The following is a 22,075-nucleotide window of genomic DNA, read 5'->3' as shown; positions in this document are numbered from 1 at the left end:
TATTGTGAGCTACTAGATTCCTTAAGAAAAAATGCAATTTTTAAGCTGAAAGATAATGAAAGATAATGCAATGGGATCCTAACTATGGGATATACTGATACCGAATCATAAATTTATATGGAAGGAATTATATATTATAAACTGAAAATAAATAAGCTGTTCTAGGAAATAAATGGTAATTCTATAGTATTGTAGAAATAAGCAGAAAAGAGATTATTTCCCCTGAAATTATTGAGTGATAATAAAAGATACTCTCTAGCTCAGAATTATGTGGTTATATGGATATGGTGACTGCTTTACATTAAGAGAAACAAAGCAAACCTACCTAAATAATGTACCACAGTTAAAATGTATATCATTTTCCCCTTGAATATATGACTCTGGACTGTTCAAAGGTATTTTCACACCTCATGATCAAATCCACATTTTAATTTTCACTGATAACTATAATTAATAAATCTATTTGTCAGGTTATGTAACTTTTCTGCCAAGACATTGCTTATATGCCAACCTAGCATGATATGGGACATTGGATTAATAATTATGCCTGAATAAAAATGATTTGGGTATAAATTATTTTTCTTTTAAGTTAATTGATTTATTTTGAGAGAGAGGAGAGCATTCAAGCAGGAGAGGGGCAGAGAGAGGGAGAGAATCCCAAGCAGGATCCTGCTGTCAGCACAGAGCCTGAAATGGACTCAGTTTCATGAACTGCGAGATCATGACCTGAGCTGAGGTCAAGACTCTCTCAACCGACTGAGCCAACCAGATGCCTCTACTTGAGTGAATTAATGAATTCCTTTTTCAAAACTGTTTTAAATGCTTTTATTTTTTATTTGTGTGTGAGAGACAGAGAGAGTGCATGTACATGCATAAATTGGGGAGAGGCAGAGAGAGGGAGACAGAATCTGAAGCAAGCTCCAGGCTCTGAACTGTCAGCACAGAGCTCAAAGAGGGGCTTGAACCTAAGAACTGGGAGTTCATGACCTGAGCTGAAGTTGGACCTTAACCAACTGAACCACCCAGGCACCCCTGAATTAATGAATTCTTACTGACAAAGTCTATAGCTGGAAAGAGGGATTAGGGTAAAAATGAAAAATAACATGAGAAATGTAAGACACTAGAAGTTTTATAGGAAGAAAGTTTATCATTAATGTTACCATTAAGATTGTGCTATTTGCTTTGTGCTTTGAAGAATAAAAAAAACTATGCAATTGGAGATATGAAACTAGAAATGCACATCTGATAATTGTTTTCCTTGAAGGCCTAGTTACAATCCCATGATTAGATGAAATGAACAAGGGGGGAGAGGCAACTCTTCAAGGTATACAGCTTACCTGCTATATGTAAGGCATGAAACGTACATTATTCAATTTCATTTTATCATTCCTACTATGATGCAGGTTTTACTTCCACTTATTATAGATGAAAAACCAGAAGCTCAAACAGGCTATGTGACCTGTCAAAATTCCAAAATTTACAAAGTGTAGGTCAGGAATTAAACCTTGTTGGGATTGACCCCAAAGTCCCTTAAAAAGAAGGGAACACATATATGTAGGAGATATAATATCAAGCAGGGCAAAGGAGGACCAAAAAAAAATGTGGAATGTGCTACATATCTGCTACATTTTGATCTTGACACTTTAATTGATATTTCTTTCTCATGAGTAAATACCACTTGCCGCCAACCATGTATTTATTATGGAGCAAATATGACAGCCTACAGTTGAATCATTTTCTTGAAGAGTGACATAGTTGTCCTATATGTACATGACATGAATTAATCCTATGGTATTGCTAAGTAGGAGTTCAGCATCCACCTGGATAACTACAAGTAATGATATTCTAGGTGAATCATCCCTAGCACATATTTGTCCATGGTCTCCTTCCCTTCAAACACCTCAGATGAAACATATCAGCAATGTTTGGAGGGTTGCCATGTTTGTGTTTATAGGTACAAGAAAACATGTTCCTATGTTAAGAAAAAGAAACATGGTGATATCTAGGGAACACTTTATCCTGAAGGGCAGAAGAGATAGTAATTAAGTCACTGGGTTTGGTACTAGGGGCTCAAGTCTTGGTTGTCACTTACCAGGAACTTACTTTGGGTAAGCTGTTTAACTACCACATAGTGATAACTACCACAGAGAAACATTTGCATATTTAACTCTAATTTTCTCAAATAGGTACAACAACCCTTCAAAATATCTATTACATATTTCATTTTTCAGTGAAGGAAATTTATGTCAATCAGTTTAAATTAGGTGGTTCAACTCCAAATTATTTACTGTTACTCACTGTGCCAAACTGCCTTTCTTTCTTCCAAACTATGCTAAACCTTTATCTTTAGCCTTTTCATTCTCTTCCATTCCTTCCATCTTCATGAGACCCTGGCTCAAGGAACTATCCCTCCCACCACTCTTTGACCCTCAGAATCTCTTCATAGATCCTTCCTATCAACAACTAAGACTTAAGGCTTTTCTATCTCAGACATTATCTTTCAGTCTAAGAAAAACTTTGTCTCTTCATAGATTCCCTCAAAATTTGTTTATTTTTCCATCCTCAGTATAATACATTTTGGTGTCTGCCCTTATCACTCCAGAGAAATAAATAGCTTTGTCAAATTTCTATGACTTTTTTACTAAACCATGTAAACCTTAGATAGCATTTGATTCAGTCAACTACTCTTCTTGGCAATATCTCATATTCTTGATCACATCCTTCTTAACGCTTACAAAATACTGGTTACTAAATGGGCAATGGATGTAGTCTACATGTGCTTGAATGCCAGCTTCATTTCTTAACTCTGAAGTTCTGGGCAGTATTGAAATTCTTCTCTTGAGAATTCATAGGGATCTATTTAGGGGAGATAAAACATTCTCCCCTAAAAATATATTGGCATTCAGGGAGTTAAAAATAAGAAACAATGGGAAGTGACTGATGTCTGCTTCAGACTGAATAAAAAGAGAGGACTTTTCTGAGGAGGAGGTCTTTAAGCTGATACATGATAAGGAGCACTGGGAAATAATCTCAGGCAAGTCAGAAGGAATAACCTTGCTGTCTTTGAAGAGTCATAAGAAGCCTGTGTGTCTAGAGAAGACAAAGCAAGTAAGATAGAGACATGACATGGGTGGGAGACACAAGGTGATGCTAGAAGATGTAGGGCTTTGTAAACAGAGGTAAAGGTATTCTAAATGCAAAAGGAAGACATGAAAGAGTTTCAAACAGAAAATGATGAGTTTTAAACGTTTACCTATAGTTTTATATGCTTACCCTTGCCATGTATATAAGTAACTATATATGAGCAGTTGATCAAAGAAATTCAGTAGGAAGCTAGATCTGATTTGACTATAAATCTGAAATACCTGGAGGAAACATATGTAGAGATCTCTATGTTACATCGAGAGGAAATCAAACAAAAACATAGCTCTCCTCTGGGTGAGCAACTAAGCATTCAGTTCTGGTGAGTTCCACGCTATTTACTATCTGCACTTACAGATTGAGTTTGGAAGATTATAGCCAATCCCCCTTACCCAACATTAGTGGGAATCCTCACCCCATTCATTGGTGATATTCTCTGAATTTCAAGTAACAGTTCAAATAATGCTGATGAGTAAGTAGTTCAAGGGATTTCCCTCATAATGCTTTATAGTTGTTATAAGCATTTTGTGAAAAAAGCTACAGCCATATTTGGAACATAGTAGGTGCTTCTGCCAAAGATAGATATGGATATAAACAGATATAAGCATAGCTATAAATACGGACATATTTTGTCTTATTGACAATCCCAAATCCTGGAAAAATAAGTACAAGAAAGAGTAGTACAAAGTGACTCTGAAATATCCCCAAACTCACATAACTACTCAGCTCTAAGCCTGGACCACAGAAAATCTTTTATAAATTTGATTGCTTCATATCTATAGTGTTAGAAGCATTCGTTAACTTCAAAGTATTAGAAATGGGTGGATCATCCTAAGCAATACAGATAATTCAGTTGTGATAAGCAAAATCGAAGGTGTATGGCAGTGCATATAATTTGTATGGCAAAAGACACCAAAAGCTAGTATGTAAAAAAATGTTAACTTGGGAAATATTTGCAGCACAAATGATAAACAAGTAATTAAAGCTTCCCATAAAACTAACAAATATGGGGGTGCCTGGGTGGCTCAGTCAGTTAAGCATCTGAGTCTTGGTCTCAGTTTGGGTCATGATCTTGTGGTTTTGTGAGTTCGAGCCTATGCTGACATCAAGCTCTATGCTGACAGCATGGAACCTGCTTGGGATTCTCTCTCTTCCCACCTCTCTCTGTCCCTTCCTCACTCATGCTGTCTCTGTCTCTCTCAAAAATAAAAAAAAAAAACTTAGAAAAATAACAAATATAGATTTATGCTTACAATAAAAATAACAAATGTAAACTAACTGACAACTAACTGGTAATAGATAATTGGCTAAAGGAGTCCAATGGCCAATAGCTCATGAGAAAGTGTTTAATGTTAGTAGTCAGGCAGAGAAATACATATTAAATAAAGTAATGTAGCACATTAGTTTGACAAAAATGTTAAGAAGGAATAGCATATAGTGGTGAGGAGAATTCTCATAGAGATGAATGCAGTTGAAATTTGGGGAAACTTTGGAAGTAATATGGGAATTGGCATTAAAAAAATCTATCAGTAGCTGTTAAAATTTACAATACCATAATCTTTGACCCAGAAATCCTATTATTAAAATAATCTTACAGAAATAAAATAGCCAAGACATAAGTACAAGAATTTTTACTGCAAGGATTTTTATGTGCAAGGGTTTTATATATTCGTAGAAGCAAAAAAACAAAACAATAACCATCATCAAGAGTGAAGTTGTTTAATAATTATATCAATTCTGAATTTACTGAGAAGATACATGTTTAAATTCAAGTTATAGAAATCATAAAAATATGTTCATAAATGTTTATTACAGTCTTTATTGTAAACAACTATACCAATAAGCCATACCTATAGGTTTGCATATTTTTATCTATGTCCATATGAAAATTCATAAAGGTATGGAAAAATACAAGACATGCTGTTATCATTAGTTAATTCAGTATGGTAGAAGGATATTAAAAACATTTGCCTTACACTTTGGATTGATTTACTAGATCAAATAAACATATACTACATTCATAATTTATAGAGATAATACATTTTTAAAAGACACATAAATTTTTTTAAGGGAATAAATGCAAGGGTGCTGTTCAATTTTCAGAAGAAAATGTTATTTTTCTGTGTCTTCTCCAGCTGCAGCCTCATTTCCAATCTTGCTTTTTCAAATTCACTTTCATCATGAGTTGTTCATGTGGATATTTCTCTGGTCCACAGTGTCTCGATACCAATTAAAGGTTAAAACATCTGAAGTGCATAGTTTATTCCCCACAGAGCCCTAATATGGCTTAGAATATATAGCCCTTTGGCAGGTGAGACAAACACAAAACTACTTCCTTTTAAAGAAATGAGCGTTGTATTATCTCAATAGAAGACATTTTTTCCTTTCAAGTTTCTCTGCCTTCTCTGAATATTGCAAAACACTGCAACATAATCAAATAACCAAACAATGCTTATTTATCATCTTAATACACCAGTGCTCTACTAGCCAATGTACCAAAGAAATTAAGCAGCCATTATCACTTTATCCCTGCTGTTCTGAAACTAATAAAAACACATTAATAATAAAGTATAGTTAAATATAAAGGGCCATGTAACAAGATGAAGCAATAGAAAAAGTAAACATTATACAATTAAATACACACCTCCACAAAATTCTCATCAGTGGGACTGGTCTGAGTACGGAAAAAGTGACACTTATAAGTGGAGAAAATAGAATGAAAAAAGGTTAAAAATATTATATATATTTTTATATTATATATTAAATATATATTAAATAAATATATTATATATTATATTAATATATATTAAATATTATATATTTTATATTACATAAATATATATTATATAATATAAATATATATTATTATATATATTATATAAATATATATTATTTATATTATATATTATATATATCGCTTCTCGCACTTTTGGCTAAATATAATATATTATATATATTATATAAATATATATTATTTATATTATATATTATATATATCGCTTCTCGCACTTTTGGCTAAGATCAAGTGTAAAAAATATTATATATACATATAATATATATATTTAACTATATGTTACATACAAATAAAATATGTAAATATAAAACAAATATATAATAAATGAATATTTTATACACACACACACACAACAAAGATATCTAGATTGTATTGAGACATATAAGGATATCGTATTGAGTGATTGATTCTTAGATAAAGACAGGCTGAGTATGTCAACTGTTTAGCAAAAGCAGAACAAGATAAGTTACAACAAATCCCAGAGGGGCACCTGAGTGGCTCAGTTGGTTAAGCGTCTGACTTCAGCTCAGGTCATGATCTCACAGTTTGTGAGTTCAAGCCCCGTGTAGGGCTCTGTGCTGACAGCTCAGAGCCTGGAGCCTGTTTTGGATTCTGTGTCTCCCTCTCTATCTGCCCCTCCCCTGCTCATGCTCTGTATCTCTCTATCTCAAAAATAAATAAAAACATTTTTTTAAAAAGTCCCAGAAAGCAAACATGCAAACATCACCTACATTCTCTGCAAGACAGGGTCAAAAGGACTGACCATTGTCTAAATGTGTCCAAGGTGCCGGAGATTTTACAAATGGATATGTCCACTGACAGTGTAAAAGGTATATAACAGTTGGAGATCGAAGTACATAAAGCATTATGTTAAATTAGAGAAATAAGTCAGGATGGCAAAAATCCCAGTCACCTAGAAATCACTTTAAAAATTATGAGACAAAGCCAACTACTTTTGGTAGCCAATTCTCCATAAATCTCACATTTCTTTACATTTTGTGAGTAGAACTGCCCATTGCTTTTAATCCAGGCTGTCTTCTTGAGAATGTTTGTATAGCAAAAATCCTTGGAAGTTAAAGATAGTGTCTCCCTCTAGAACAAGCATGCTTTTTGTCTAGTATAATAAAGGTAATAATTCCCACAAGAGGAAGGATGGACAGGTTCATCCCCATTATAAAAGATCCGGGTCCCCTATGTTTAGGGTTCCTCTCTGTAAAACGTAGTCCATCTGGGCCCATGTGTGCTTCCCTGTGAGACTTGGGATAAGGGAAAATGATGCGAGTTTGTTGTTCAACTGTGCTATGAATAATAAAGGACTTTGTCTTTGACCAAGGAGTCTCATGTTTCCCCCAGCATCAACGAAATTGCAAGCTTATGAACTTGCAAGTAGGGTGAAATCTCAGATCCTTCACAGTTCTTCAGCGTTGGAGACAAGACTGGGGTACTTACAGAGACAGGGGCTTTTGAAAGTGTGAGGTTGAGGGCTTTGTGGCACAGAGAAAGAGATTTGATAAGAAGTTTGCAGGGATCAGTAGCAAACATCAAATATATTTTACAGAAGTATTTGTTTACATTGGATTAGAAAGTTTGGAAGGAATGAGAGAAACAAAGAGAAAAGGAAAAGAAGAAACGGAGGGACGAAAGGAAGAGAGGGAGGGAGAAAAGACAGAAGGTTTCCTTACCACTGCGATTTTAGAAGAACAGCTTTAGGCAGTTTCTTCTCAATCTGAAAATGTTTTTTAAGAAGAAGATTCCCTTGGTTTGATAAATTCAACATTATTCTAATCCTGTTGGTTAATAAATGTTTTGATATGTTTAATCTGTGTGGTTTTAAGATTGCATTCACCTAAAATCTTTTGGCTATGCAAAGTGATAGATCTATAAAGTTCAGCTCTAGGTTTTTCACTATTTTTGATTAACAAGACTGACCTAGATACTCTTCCCAACAAAAGTTGACTTTTTATTTTAAAATTTGTTAACAAAGCTGTTCAATTTCTTTACATATCATTCCAATGTATATAATTTGCAGCAAAGCCATTTTATGTGTGTGATTCAATAATCTTCATTCTTCTTCTCAATAGGAGGTACCCAATTTAAGAGATTTATTATAAGTTTGGAATGATAACTTAAAATAAAGGAAGAATTTTTGATTTACTTAAGCAAAAAATACATATGACAATTTGTTAAGCAATAGTACTGTAATTTTACGGGTCTTCTTTGGCTTTATTGATCAAAGACTAAAAAATATCTTAAAAGAGAAATTTTGGTTCTTATAGTGTCAAAGGCCACATTTTAAAGAGGTCTCAGCAGATTCTCTAAAAAAAACTGTAAGAAAACGATTGAAAAGAATAATGAACATATTCATGTACTAGGTTTCATACTGAGTTTTCAAATCCTGTGGCTTATTTGAGCTTCCTTTAAAAAAAAGTATTCTTTGGTTAACATTCATTAACCATACCCTGCTGATAACAAGAAATAAATGTAGGCAGCTGGATGACAGCGAATGTATTAGAGTTGAAATTGCCCTGGACCGGTGATCCAAAGACCTACTTTTCTCCAACTTTACTGCTTAAACATGTTACCAAATGAAATGTATGTCAAAATTCTCTTTAAATTATTTTGCATGTATTGTTACCAATGATGCAGTCAAATAAGTATTGGTTGACTGACTAAATAATTGAAAGCAGTGTGTGTGTGTGTGTGTGTGTGTGTGTGTGTGTGTGTGTGCGTGTGTGTGTGTGTACTGTAGGGGTCAAGAGTAGGCTGCCCCTAGATGGGACACAGTGGCATATAGATTATTGTTAACTGAAAACAATCCAGGCACAAAAAACTCAGAAAAAAATTTTGATCTCCTCCCCAACTGCCTAAAAAGAATTTAGATAGAGGGCCTGTACCACGAAAAGATCTATTAATAGATATTCCTTTTTACTTAAGAGAGTTATCTGCATAATAGGGCAACTTTGTTTTCCAAATATCTCCTCTCACCTTTCTGCTAATGATTTCCTCCCCTTTGTATCCTCAAATAGCTACCACCTCTCTTTATCTTAAGATGTTATACAAAGCCTCCTGTTGCCGAACTGCCTCTGAAATTTCATGTCTATGTGAATTCCTGGTATGTACCAAATACTCACACGCACACATATATGCACACACATATATGCATATATATATATGTGTGTACATACATATACCTATATGCACATTTGTGTGCATATATGTATGTGTGAGAGGCAGAAAATGAGAGAATATACACGTGTATATGGAAGTATACACATACATATGCATATATATATATATATATATATATATAATACACACAAATACACAGAAGTCATTTATAACATTATTAATCTGTGGATCTCAATATTCAATCCATCAGCCTTGAATTGGGCCTAATAACTGATATCTATAATCTTATACTGGAGAAATTGAGTGATACAGGAAAACGTGACTTTATTTGAAAACATTGTTTAAAAAAAAAAAACATTACTTTCTAGCTTAGTTGACTCCATAACACTGCTTATTTGTCCTCTCTGGTCAACATAACATCCCTTATTCTTTAGAGAATTTGTTGTCATTAAGAAAAATCTACAAATGGGGGTGCCTGGGTGGCTCAGTCAGTTAAGCATCCCACTTCGGCTCAGCTCATGATCTCACAGTTCGTGAGTTCGAGCTGCACTTCAGGCTCTGTACTGACATCTCTGAGCCTGGAGTCTGTTTCGGATTCTGTATCTCCCTCTCTCTGTGCCCCTTGCCAGCTCACACTTTGTCTCTCTCTCAAAAATAAATAAACATTAAAAAAATTAAAACCAAAGAAAAATCTACAAATGTATCCACTTTATTATTAAATCTGCATCTACGTGATATTTTCCTCTTCTGATATCTTATTGTTGAAAGCTGAATTACGTGCACTCATCCAGTTCTCAGCTCAAGATGTATGCTATCAATTGTGTCCTCTTTTTCCTGTATTGGAATCACTACCACTCTACCAGTTTCTTCATGTTATATTGTAAGCTATTCACAAGATTCTTCTCCATGCATTTCCCCCCACATCAAATTGGTCAAGTACTTTCAGTGACTCTTCCTTGCTACTTATCAAATCTATCCATCATTCTTGTCTTTTACATGTTAACTCAATCTCTTATAAACTCTCTTGCAAATTTGTCATAGGCTCTTGTGTTTAGTCTTACCCTCTCCCTCTAGTTTATTCTTCCTATTGCCACCAAATTGATTTTTCTAAAACAAAAACCTTAGCTTGATTCCCCTGCTTATAATGCTTATGACTTATAATTTTTTATGCTCTAAAGCCTATACCTCGTAGTTAGCTTACAAAACCCTTTTTGATACGGTCCCAATCTAAATCTCTTGCCTCATTTCCTTTAAATTTGTTTTATGTTTTAGTGGAGTAGATATTTTATAACTCCATTCTTTTACACATAATATTTCTTCAGCTAGGAATAATTACACACGTACACACACACACACACACACACACACATGCTTTCACACACACACCCTCACACATACTTTATCTCCTTAGAGTACTCCTAATTAGCATGGCATGGATAAGTAGAAAAGCTTTTATACATACATGCATAGAGTTAATTACTATATTTGTGATAGCTCTCTACATTTAACATGCTTCTTATTATTACATTTACCATATTGGACTGCCACATGTGTGTGTCCATATTTGTTTGCCTACCTTAATGTCCTAGAGGCTGATTCATGCAGAGAGCATCTTGTTCTTTTCTGCCTCTTCTGTGACTGGTATGAAGAGATTCAAAATATGTACGGTGAGTAAATAAATGGATAAACATTTATCTTTGTGATGAGTGACATGATATATTACTAATGTGCAAAGGAGATGAATCATCATCAAAATGTATGCTAATCAGATTTCATGAAGAATAGCGAACATACTGTAAAGAATCTGAGCCTTCTCTGCTTTGCCATTAATCTGTAGATATGCTTCCCAGTTGGCTCTGTCATATTGTTAATGACAAATGTCACGTAAGACTATCTCTAAATTAAAATATAAGCCTCTGAGTGTAGGTTACTGGAAACATAGTCCTCATCCTACAACAAGGTTGTATATAAATTTTTTTCTTTTAATTCAAGCCTTTGGAACTCAGATGCTTTCTTCTGTGACAGCAGTATTGTGGACTATTAATTTTTTTCAAGAAGGTCACAAAAGGCAATTTACCCATAAAATTTCTGATCATAAAGAGTGAATTTTTTCAACTGTACTTAACTATTGCTCCTTAAAACCACACATTTTCTCCTTCTGAAGGACTGAGACTCTCCATCTCCTGCCAATGTGTTCTTTCATCACAATGCTGAATCTTTGGCAAGGAATGGATTGTATTCAAGGTCTTGCACTCAAGTTTTTTATATCCCAACAGGCTACTTACATTTTTGTAATAGCTTTTTCATGCAGTTGGAAAGGTAACCATCTATTTATTTTTTATTTTTTTAATTTTATTCATTTATTTTTGAGAGAGAGAGAGATGTGGGGAGGGGGAGAGAGAGAGAGAGAGAGATTCCAAGCAGATTCTGCACTGCCAACATAGAACCCAACATGGGGCTCAAACTCACGAACCAGGAGATCATCACCTGAGCAGAAATCAAGAGCCAACGCTTAACTGCCTGAGCCACCCAGGCGCCGTGAAAAGGTAATCATCTAGTTTTAAATCCATGGCATTTATATTTCCTTTATGTCTTATATATTGCGGTAGGTACTCTAGAGGAAACCCAGAGGTCTAAGACCCTGGTTAGGTTTTTAGGGCATTGAGAAAAATAGGGAGCTGAATGCCCCCTTTTTTTTTATCACCTAAAATACTCAATGGTACTAGATGTGACTAGAAAGTGTGAGACAAGTACATTTCATACAGGTTCGTGAATGTCGTGCTAAGAGTTTTACCCTCAAGCAGGATGCATTAAGATGTCATGAAAAGCTTTGGACATACACTTTTGAAAGTATAATTAGTAAGTGATAGGTATGAAAGCATAAAAGAGACAATGACTCCTAGAGGATCCGTTAGGTTATTGCAATAGCTTCATCTCTGCTTAAAATTGAGGAACAATGATCAAATGTCTCCAGTAAAGGACCAAAATCTACACAGACACAAAACTTCTCTGAAACTTCACATCTGATGGTGAATGGTTTCATAAGACAATGAGAGTACTAATCCTTAAAACATTCATACTTAAGAGGAATCACTACATTTAAGGTATGCATGAACGCTCAAATATTTCATGTTAGGCATCTTTCTACTAGGCACCTAACAACACATAATTACCATTTGAGAAAATATCTCCTTGTCACAGTCTGTCACAGTGATGTGTAATCAAGTTGTACGGACATATTTACCACGAGAAGGAAAACGCTTTGTTTTATTTTCAAATATTTACTTATTTTTGACAGGGAGACAGCGTGCAAGCAGGGTAGGGGCAGAGAGAGAGGGGGATGGAGGATCTGAAGAGGGCTCCACAATAACAGCAGAGAGCACGATGTGGGGCTCAAACTCACAGACTGTGAGATCATGACCTGAGCCAAAGTCAGATACTCTGAGCTGAAGTCCGATGCTTATCCGATTGAGCCACCCAGGCACCCTACGATGAAAATGCTTTGAAAGACACGTGATTTTCCCCATCTGTTATACAGAAAGCATGGGTGGTTATACAGCATATGTAAGCATGTCAACTTTGAAAGTCTGAAAATAATGTTCCTAACTAACAAAAATTAAGCTAGCAAGAAAATTAAATTGAAAAAACTGAAACTTTAACAGATGCTTGAAGAAATCCTGACATTAAGCATATTGAGAGGCAAGCCTAATTTTTTGGATCACTGACATCCCACTCTGTGGTGGCTGCGTCTAAGAAAATACTAAGCTCCATGAAGAAATGTGATAATTAAAGTATTTGGTGGCAACATATATGTCATCACACTCTGGCATCTTCCTTTTCAAGATTCCACAGTGGAAAAAATACAAGCATGTCGTGGTTTTTGGTGACTGTTGTTTTCCATCAAGAGGAGGAAACAATTGCATTTACTTTTTTCTTCTACACATACTCACACAGGAAAAATGCCACCAAATATGGCTGAAAAGCTACAACATACTTAAAGGTACATATTTTAAAACCCAGACCGAAAACTGAAATTTTTCAAAAGAAATTTCTTTTGACATAGAGAAAACTCTCTAAAGGTGATGAGTTTACTAAATGTCCTTGTTTTGCAAGTTGAAAGCTATGTAATTTTTGATACTGAATCCTCAGTAAACTGTAACATTTAGGTATCTGCTATAGCAATAATTGTCTTTTCAGGCCCATGACCCAACAATCAAGCCATTGGTAATTTCCAGGAATCCGCACATACTCTCACCTTCAGCCATTTTTTTTCTCCCACATAAAAAGCTTAAAGTGGATGGCCAGATGTAATACTCATAGTTCTGCCTAATGGGAAGGTATTTTCCTAACTGTTTCAAAATCAGCCCTGAATATGACCATCATACAGCCATCATCCATTCTTCTCTTTTGCCTTCAAATCAAACTGACCCATCTATAAGTTAGAAGTTGGAAATTTCCTCCTCTGTTAGCTACTGGTATGGACTTCTTACCCCACCTCTTCCCTGGTATGGTCATAGGTGCGAACTGGGGAAATGGCCCTGATGGAACTGTTGTGGAAGGTCTGGGGGTCTGGGATCTCTGCTCAGTCAGCTCATCTGTTCCTCCTCTTCCTGCTCAGTTTCCTTTTTAGGATGAGCTGCTATTTGGGCCCATACATCTTTATGACTTGGAAGGGTCTTAGTCTGTTTAGACTGCTGTAACAAAATACCAGTAACTGAGCAGTTTATAAACAGAAATTTATTTCTCACAGTTCTTGAGGCTGGAAGTCCAATATCAGGGTATCGGCATGGTTAGGTGGGGACTCCCTTTCAAGTTACAGACTTTTCATTGTATCCTTACATGGCAGATAGGCTAAGGATCTCAAGAACACTGATCCTGTTCATAAGGGTTTCAGTTGTGTGACCTAATCACCTTCCAAAGACCTCACTTGTAATACCATCACCTTTAAGAGTCAGGATTTTACCATATGAATTTTGGGGAGACACAAACATTCAGACCATAGTAGCATGTCTGACATAACCCAGATCATAGAAGCATGGTCATTTGGTGGCCTGCCGTCTAGTGCTCCATGTCTACAGAATCCCAGGGACTCGCCAAGAGCTACTTGTAGACAGGCACACAAATAGAACCCCAGGGCACTTTGTTATAATTTTTTCACAAGAGCTTGACAAATACTACACACTATATATTTTCCAATCACTGCCATCTCTAGAGCCATAAGGCTTAAGGGTGTCATCTGGACCTACTAGCCGAACAGCTTTCCCTACAGCCCAGACCTGCTACAGAGCCCTTGGTGCTCTAAGTGTCACTCAAAATTTGGTGGCCTCTGGTCATTCAAATCACTATCACTCAGTTTGTCAGAAGCAGTATTCCTAGGTTCAGAATATGTTGCCTCAAGAACTCAAAGAGGTCTATCAAGAGCTGTGTTTCATTCATTGTGATTAGGGATTGACATGTCCCTGAATAAAAATTGACTGAAGTGACAGGTCACTGAATCTTAATTCTGCCCTTTGGAGCATATGTGTGATAGAACAAAGTTCTCATAATTTAGCTACCTCTTGCTCATCCTGGCTGGTCAACTTGATGCCTTGGTTTTTGTTTTTTAATTTTTTTAACATTTATTTATTTTTGAGACAGCATGAACAGGGGAGGGTCAGAGAAAGAGGGAGACACAGAATCTGAAGCAGGCTCCAGGCTCCGAGCTGTCAGCACAGAGCCCGACACGGGGCTCAAACCCACGGACCGCGAGATCATGACCTGAGCCGAAGTCGGACGCTTAACCGACTGAGCCACCCAGGCGTCCCTTGATGCCTTTGTTTTAATGAATCAGTCTGATATTCTATGGGACTCCAGGTGGTACATACCTCTTCAGAATATGACATAAGGTAGGAGAGCTAACATATCACTGATGCAACTCTGCCAGTTAATACTGTGGTCCAACTGAGGCAAATGCAAACTGTTCCTGATCCTCTTGGCTAAACAAAACAGCTGCACATCACATACTGAAAGCCTTATTAATCCTCTCCAGGAATAATTCCACGTCCATCACAGCAGCTGTGAATGGGACTATCACTTGGCTGAGCTTGCAGTGGTCTACAGTCATTTTCTATGACCCATACAGTTTCTGCAGGAACTAGGTTAGCAAAGGAAATTATAAGATAAGGAACATTATTCCTGATACTTTCGGATTTTACTGGTAGAACTGATATTTGCCATGTCTCCCCTGCCCCAGGATATAATCCTACTTTTGATTCACTTCTTGTAAGTCAGTTTTTAAGGTTTCAGCTTAGTATTCCCCAAAGGCCAAGTACCCAGTGTAAGGTTTATTCCAACTGCCAAGTATATCACTTCCAATATTGTACTCAGGAAGTTGGAAAATGACCACTGGGAGGGTATGGAGACTAAGGAGGCCCACTGTGAGCTGGGCTTCAGCCAGGACTCCATTTACTGCCCAGTCCTGATAAATCTCCATTATGAGTGGAACCATGATGATACTTTAGGTCTCCAGGCATCAATGCCAACTCAGACTTTATGTCCAATAATCTTCAAAATGTCTAAGAACCACTTTCTCCAGTGTACCTGAGTAAATGGCCATAGTTTCCTTTGGGCAAGTCCTGGAGGAATTATATATATTCATTGCAGTGCTGCAAGTTCCTCCAGTTTAGGAACATAGAGACCAGTTCCGTCAAAAGATTTCTGGTTTAAAAACTGACTCAGGACTGAGACCTAAACAAAAGATCTTACTTTCAGTTTCTAACTCCTTTAATTCTGGCCTTTTTCTAGTTGTGTATGTTAAATAACACCCTTTTCAGCTGCCTTTCTATTTTGTGCCTCAGAACACCACATTCTGTGAACCATTTCCACAGGGTTTTGTTTGTCACTCCTCTTTCTACCCCTTCACCCTTGCTGGTTCTAATCATAATTTCAGTTTCCTGGCCTATTTTGTGGTGTGGTGTACCCGGTCCCTATTACTTTGGGGTCCAATCATCCCCGTGTGGAACTCAGCTCTGTGACCAGACTCCTCTCCCACTCTTAGTTCTGGCCTGCAGAAGAAATGAACTTTTTGCAATGCTGGTCCTCCCACAACTCATTCCTCATGTGTCCTCTGGGCCGTTATAAACTTGTAGTGTTTTTTTTTTTTTTTCACTTTGTGTAATACATCCATTGCAACATGTCCACTTAACCTCAGCCTCTTTATTTCTTGCTCTACTCTCTGCCAGGGCAACTTGATCATTTTCACATCACTCAGCACTGACATTGCTTTCTCTAGGCTTCTCAAAGCCACCCCAGCAGTGAGTTTACTCCTGGTAAAGACTGAGGAATGGAGTGAACTCACTGAGGAGTGAAAAAAACCACTACAAGTTTATATATACATCCAGTGGAGGAAATCTTGCCATTTGCAACAACATAGAACTTGAAGTCATTACACTTAGCGAAATAAATCAGAGAAAGGTAAATACTGCATGATCTCATGTATATGTGGAGTCAAAAAAACAAACAAACAAGCACACAGAAACGAAAACCAAACTCAGTTACAAAGAACAGATTGGTGATTGCCAGAAGTGGGGAGTAAGGGGTGAGCAAAATGGGTGAAAATGGTCAAAAGATACAAACTTTCATTTATAAAATAAATAAGTCATGGGGATATACTGCGCAACATGGTGACTGTAGTTAATAATACTGTATTGTATATTTGAAATTTTCTAAAAGAGTAAGTCTTAAAAGTTCTCTTCACAAGAAAAAATTGTAACTATGTTCAGTGACGGATGTTCACTAGACTTGTTGTGGTGATCGTTTCTCAGCATATACAAATATAGAATCATATAGAATGTGTTATGCTGCACAGCTAAACTTAATATGTTATATGTCAATTATATCTATGTAAAAAAATTGAACTACCCTAATCCAGCAATCCCATTTCTGAGCATATAATCAAAGGAAATCAAATCCTTATCTTGAAAAGATATCCTTCGTCTAGTGTTCATAGAAGCATTAGTCACAACAGCCAAGGTATGGAAACAGTCTAAATGTCCATTGATGGATGAATGGATAAAGAAGATAGCATATATATATATATATATATACACACACACATATATATATGTATGTATATATCATATTCCATTGCATATATATATATATATATATATACATATATATATATATATATATATATGCAATGGAATATGATTCAGCCTCTAAAAAGAGGGATATCCTGTCATTTGTGACAACATGGATGAACCCGACATTATGTTGAGTGAAATAAGCCAGGAAGAGAAAGACGAACACTGCATACCACAAGGTATCACTTGTATGTAGACTCTAAGTATATATGCATCAAACTGAAAAAAGTTGCCAGTACTGGGGAAAAAGGAGAGGATGGTAAAAGGGTACACGTTTTCAGTTAAAAGACGAAAAAGGTTTGAGATTGAATGTATAACATGGTGACTATAGTTGATAACAGTGTATTATATAATTGAAATTTGCTGAGAATAGAACTTAAATATTCTCACCAAAGGAAAAACACATAAATAATTGAGGTGGTAGATGTGTTAATTAACTCAAATTGAGGGAATCCTTTCACATTAAACACGCATATTAAATTATCAAATTATCATATTGTTTACTTTAAGTATCTTACAGTTTTTTGTCAATTATATCTCAATAACACTAGAAAAATCTGTAATTAAAGTAAGTACCAGAAAATGCTCCCCACCCCACCCCCAAACCTTGTGTTCTGGGCATTATTGTTAATAGTGACCTTTCTCATTCTGAAGAGACTACTTTTCATGACAAATTATATGGTCATCCAGACTAGAAAATAACTCCTGTTTTGTACACATCATAGATGTATACTCTTAACTCTATTGGTAATAAAGCTATAATTTATTGAGCATTCTATGCCAGGGATATATCTTATATACATTACTTTATTTAATCCAATAAACTATCATCTCTCATCTCTAAGAGAGATTAATTTGTCAGATATTATCTTGCTGATAAGAGGTAGGAATATGAAGCCAGATCAATCTGATTCCATACCTTCTGTATTATGATCCTTCCTGTTCATCTCCGTGGATAGGTTCTTTTAAAAATTAACTGAAAATAGTTCCATTTCTGTCACTAATTTCTCTGGACCTTAGTTTCCTCATGTCTAAAAGGAAGAGATTGGCTACATAATTTCAGAAGTTCCTTTTAAATCTAAAATCTTATGATCCTACATTAAGAAGCTGGTTTCATTACCATGGTTATCAAAGTGTTACGGTAGCCTGAATTTTGTCAAACACGGGAGGAACATACCAATTAAAAAGTATATGAATTCTTTCAAAAGCAACCACCGGGTGTTTTTTTTGAAAAGTTCAATTATTCTGTATAAAATGACAATATTTCTGTAAGGGCAGCACCATAGAGATAACTTCATATTGTTCAGTAATACCTAATACGGAGGAATAGTCCTTTTTCTTTAATTTATTTTTTTTTTATTTTTAGCATAGTTCCCACCATCAAATGGATCTATAAAGCCTATTAAGAGCAATAGCAGTCACATGCTCTCATCTCATTCTCTTAGCTCTTTCTTTAAGCACTTATTCTCATATCTATAAATAACATGCTTACAGTTCTACTCTGTGATTTTTTAAGCCAGTCTCTATGGGCTTCTTACTATGAAAATTAAGTACTAAATTCTCTCATGTTCTCCATGTTTCAAACCACTGTTTATGTGTGCACTCCACACTTCACACTTCTCACTCCCTTCCCAAAATATGTTTATAATTTAACTTTATTAGTTTAATATCCAGGGTTGATATTACGGTAAATAAGCACGTGAAGACCAGTCCCAATTTAGCGTCTATGTGCATCAGGATGGTGTTTCCCCTTCTGGCAGAACCTTGGTTTCCCAGACAATTATTTTCCTTGTAATTTGCTCAGCTATCTAAGAACTTATCACTAATTTGCTCTAAAATCTCTTGTGTTAATATCCACCTCCCCTTAATACATCAGATATTTTACCTACTTCATTTCTTTCTTCAAGAGTCGATGCTTTACCGACTGAGCCACCCAGGCGCCCCTAGCTACTTAAATGGCGTGAGGGAACACTTTCTCCGGGGTTAAGTCTCCAGTCTTGGCTGAAGGCTCTGAGGCTTCTGACTGAGGATCTTCCTCTCTCATCCTCGAGATACCTTTCTCCTCATTTTACATGGAATCTTCTTCCTAGGTCACATAGGTTTCTTTTTTTCGTTTTTGGTTTACTTCCTTATTTGGGTGAGACATATCAACTAGTAACTTCCTAAGAAAAAAGGCAACGGAGATAATATTGAGATTAAATGTCTCAAAATTTTTTTTCTATTATCAAATTTCATTGACTTTGGTTTATATTTTGCAAACAACTTCCCTCAGGTTTTTAAAGAGGCTTTTTTATTTTCTCCTGCTTGCCTGTGTTGTAAAGATGGCTGATGCCATTCTGATTCCTGGTCCTTTTCAAGTAACCTGTGTCTTTTTCCTCTCTGGAAACTTTCAGGATCCTCTGTTTGTTGAACTTCAGTTTTCCAGAGTTTCCATTTGATGGGCTTTGGTACAGGGAGTACTGGGCACTAAGTGGCTTATTTCTACCTAGACAACATGTTCTACTATTTTGGGAAACTTTCTTAGATGATTTGATGTTTCATGCTTGCCCTGTTCTTTTTATTCTTTTCAGAAGTATTGTTTTCCTCTAATTTTCTAAACTTTTCCCAACTATTTCTCATCAATTTTTCTATTTTCCAACTTTCAATTTTATCTTCCAACCTTTCAAACGAGTATTTGAAAAAACATTTCTGAACACACACATGTATTTATAGCTTTTTTTTTTAGCTCTCTGAACAATCCTTTTGTTTCATGGATTATTATAATGTCTTCTTTTATTTTTCTGAGTACATTAATAAATTATTTGAATTTTTTTTTTTATCCCTGAACTGTTTCTGTAGAAAGTTCCTTTCTACTTATTCTTTTTGTGCATTTTGGTCTGCCTTTCCAGTTAGCACATTCCTCAAATTAATGATCTCTAACTATTTGCTAATATTTATGATTAGTGCACTAAGAAGAGAATTGAAAATCCTCTGGGCAGGAAGCAACTTATGGGCTGGCAAAGCCTCAGGGAAGATAATTCTCTCTCCTGCCTGTGAGGATAAAATTTATCTGTAAACATTCTTTTTTTTTTTAAGTTTATTTATTTATTCTGGAGAGAGTGGAGAGGGGCAGAGAGAGAGGGAGAGAGAGAGAGAATCCCAAGCAGTCTTCACACTGTCAGCGCAGAGCCTGACATGGGGCTTGAACTTACAAACTGTGAGATTATGACATGAGCCAAAATCAAGAGTCAGATGCTTAACCTACTGAATCACCCAGCGGCCCCTATCTGTAACATTGTAATGACCAAGAGAAGATGTAGGTCTTAGTATATGAACTTTCATGTTAATCCTCTATTTTTAATGGCAAATGTCCTTTTAAGTGAAAAATAGAAAAAAAAGGAATGTCTCTTACTTCCTGTTAGCTTTATTCAAATTATTCCTAACTTGTTAGGTATTTATGTAAAAGTTAAATACAAATGGCTTCTAGATAAGTGTATTCAACATACCAATAAAAAAATATAAAGAAAATTCTAATTTGTCAATAAAAATGTAAAGGTATATGATAAAATGTATAATATAGTACATTACATACTATGTATTCATATAGAACACCAAGTCATACTTGAGAAAGCGTTCCAGTGAGAAGCAGGTTGGAGCTCAAGACAATCTCACATTTCTCCCAGGCATATGCTACCCATCATTCCGTTTTGCAGCAAAGAGGACATTCAACATCTTCAGTCTTATTCTGGAGAATTAGACTTCCTTTCCATTATATTAATTCATATAGAGACTCTATTGTATTTGGGGAGCTATTGTTGGTTTCTTCATGATGATAGTGCAAAGTCTTTACTAAGAATTAGTCATTCTATTCTCTGCTATTTCATTTTGCATTAAAGATATAATATCAAAAAATCTGTGTCTATTACTATTAGTTCTTTTCTCATTATTTTTCAGTATTAAGACCAAAGATCAGCCCTCACATGAGAAGATTCCTCTCAGTATAATCATTCCAAAATTTTCAGTTGAAGATTGAGCTTTCACATTTGATGCTCTCATCTCTTTAGATAAAATCCACAGGTTCTGTCATAGGATGTATGATGGGTTTTGGACAGAAGGAGTTGAATTTTAAAAGTTTTTTCAATATAGGGCAGGGTGGTTTATAATGCATATAAATCTTGGGGCACCTGGGTGGCTCAGTCAGTTGAGCGACTGACTTCGGCTCAGGTCATGATCTCATGGTTTGTGAGTTCGAGCCACGCACTGGGCTGTGTGCTGACAGCTCAGAACCTGGAGCCTGCTTCTGATTCTGTGTCTCCCTCTCTCTATGCCCCTCCCCCACTCGTGCTCTGTCTCTCTCTGTCTCAGAAATAAATAAACATTAAAAAAATTATAATGCATATAAATCTTTATAAAGTGTTCTCCCTTGAGCCAGATGTGGATTCTGGCAATGCTTACTTCTATGCAGGTATCAGACTTCATAAAATCAAATATCATAAAATTCAGTAAAGCCAAAAGTATTTCTATCTTCTCTAAATTACATGGAAATTTCGTATAATGCAGGGGTTAGGGAAAGCCATGTAGCAGTAACTTTTCCTTCAACAATCCGTTGTGAATGTGGTACTCTAATACATATTTTCTGATTCTAACTAGTCTTTATAGAAGATACCTGAGCTGTAAACGTTTGTATTTTCACCATAGCACGTTGGGGTTTTAGAAAGCTTTGGCAAATGAAACAGCCACTCCTGACGGCATGTGGCATTTTTTCTTTAACCTTACCTTACAGAGAAAGGTTATGTTCAGTTATTCAGCAAAGTTCTCACCACTCATCCATGGACTTGCTCCCTTGCTTCCTTTAAAATGGCCAGGAGATTTTACTATGTATAAAAAAATAACCCAGCTTGTTTACTTC

This window comes from Felis catus, chromosome B1, assembly GCF_018350175.1.
Source record: "Felis catus isolate Fca126 chromosome B1, F.catus_Fca126_mat1.0, whole genome shotgun sequence".
Classification (NCBI taxonomy): Eukaryota; Metazoa; Chordata; class Mammalia; order Carnivora; family Felidae; genus Felis; species Felis catus.
Note: the sequence above shows the minus strand (reverse complement) of the source record.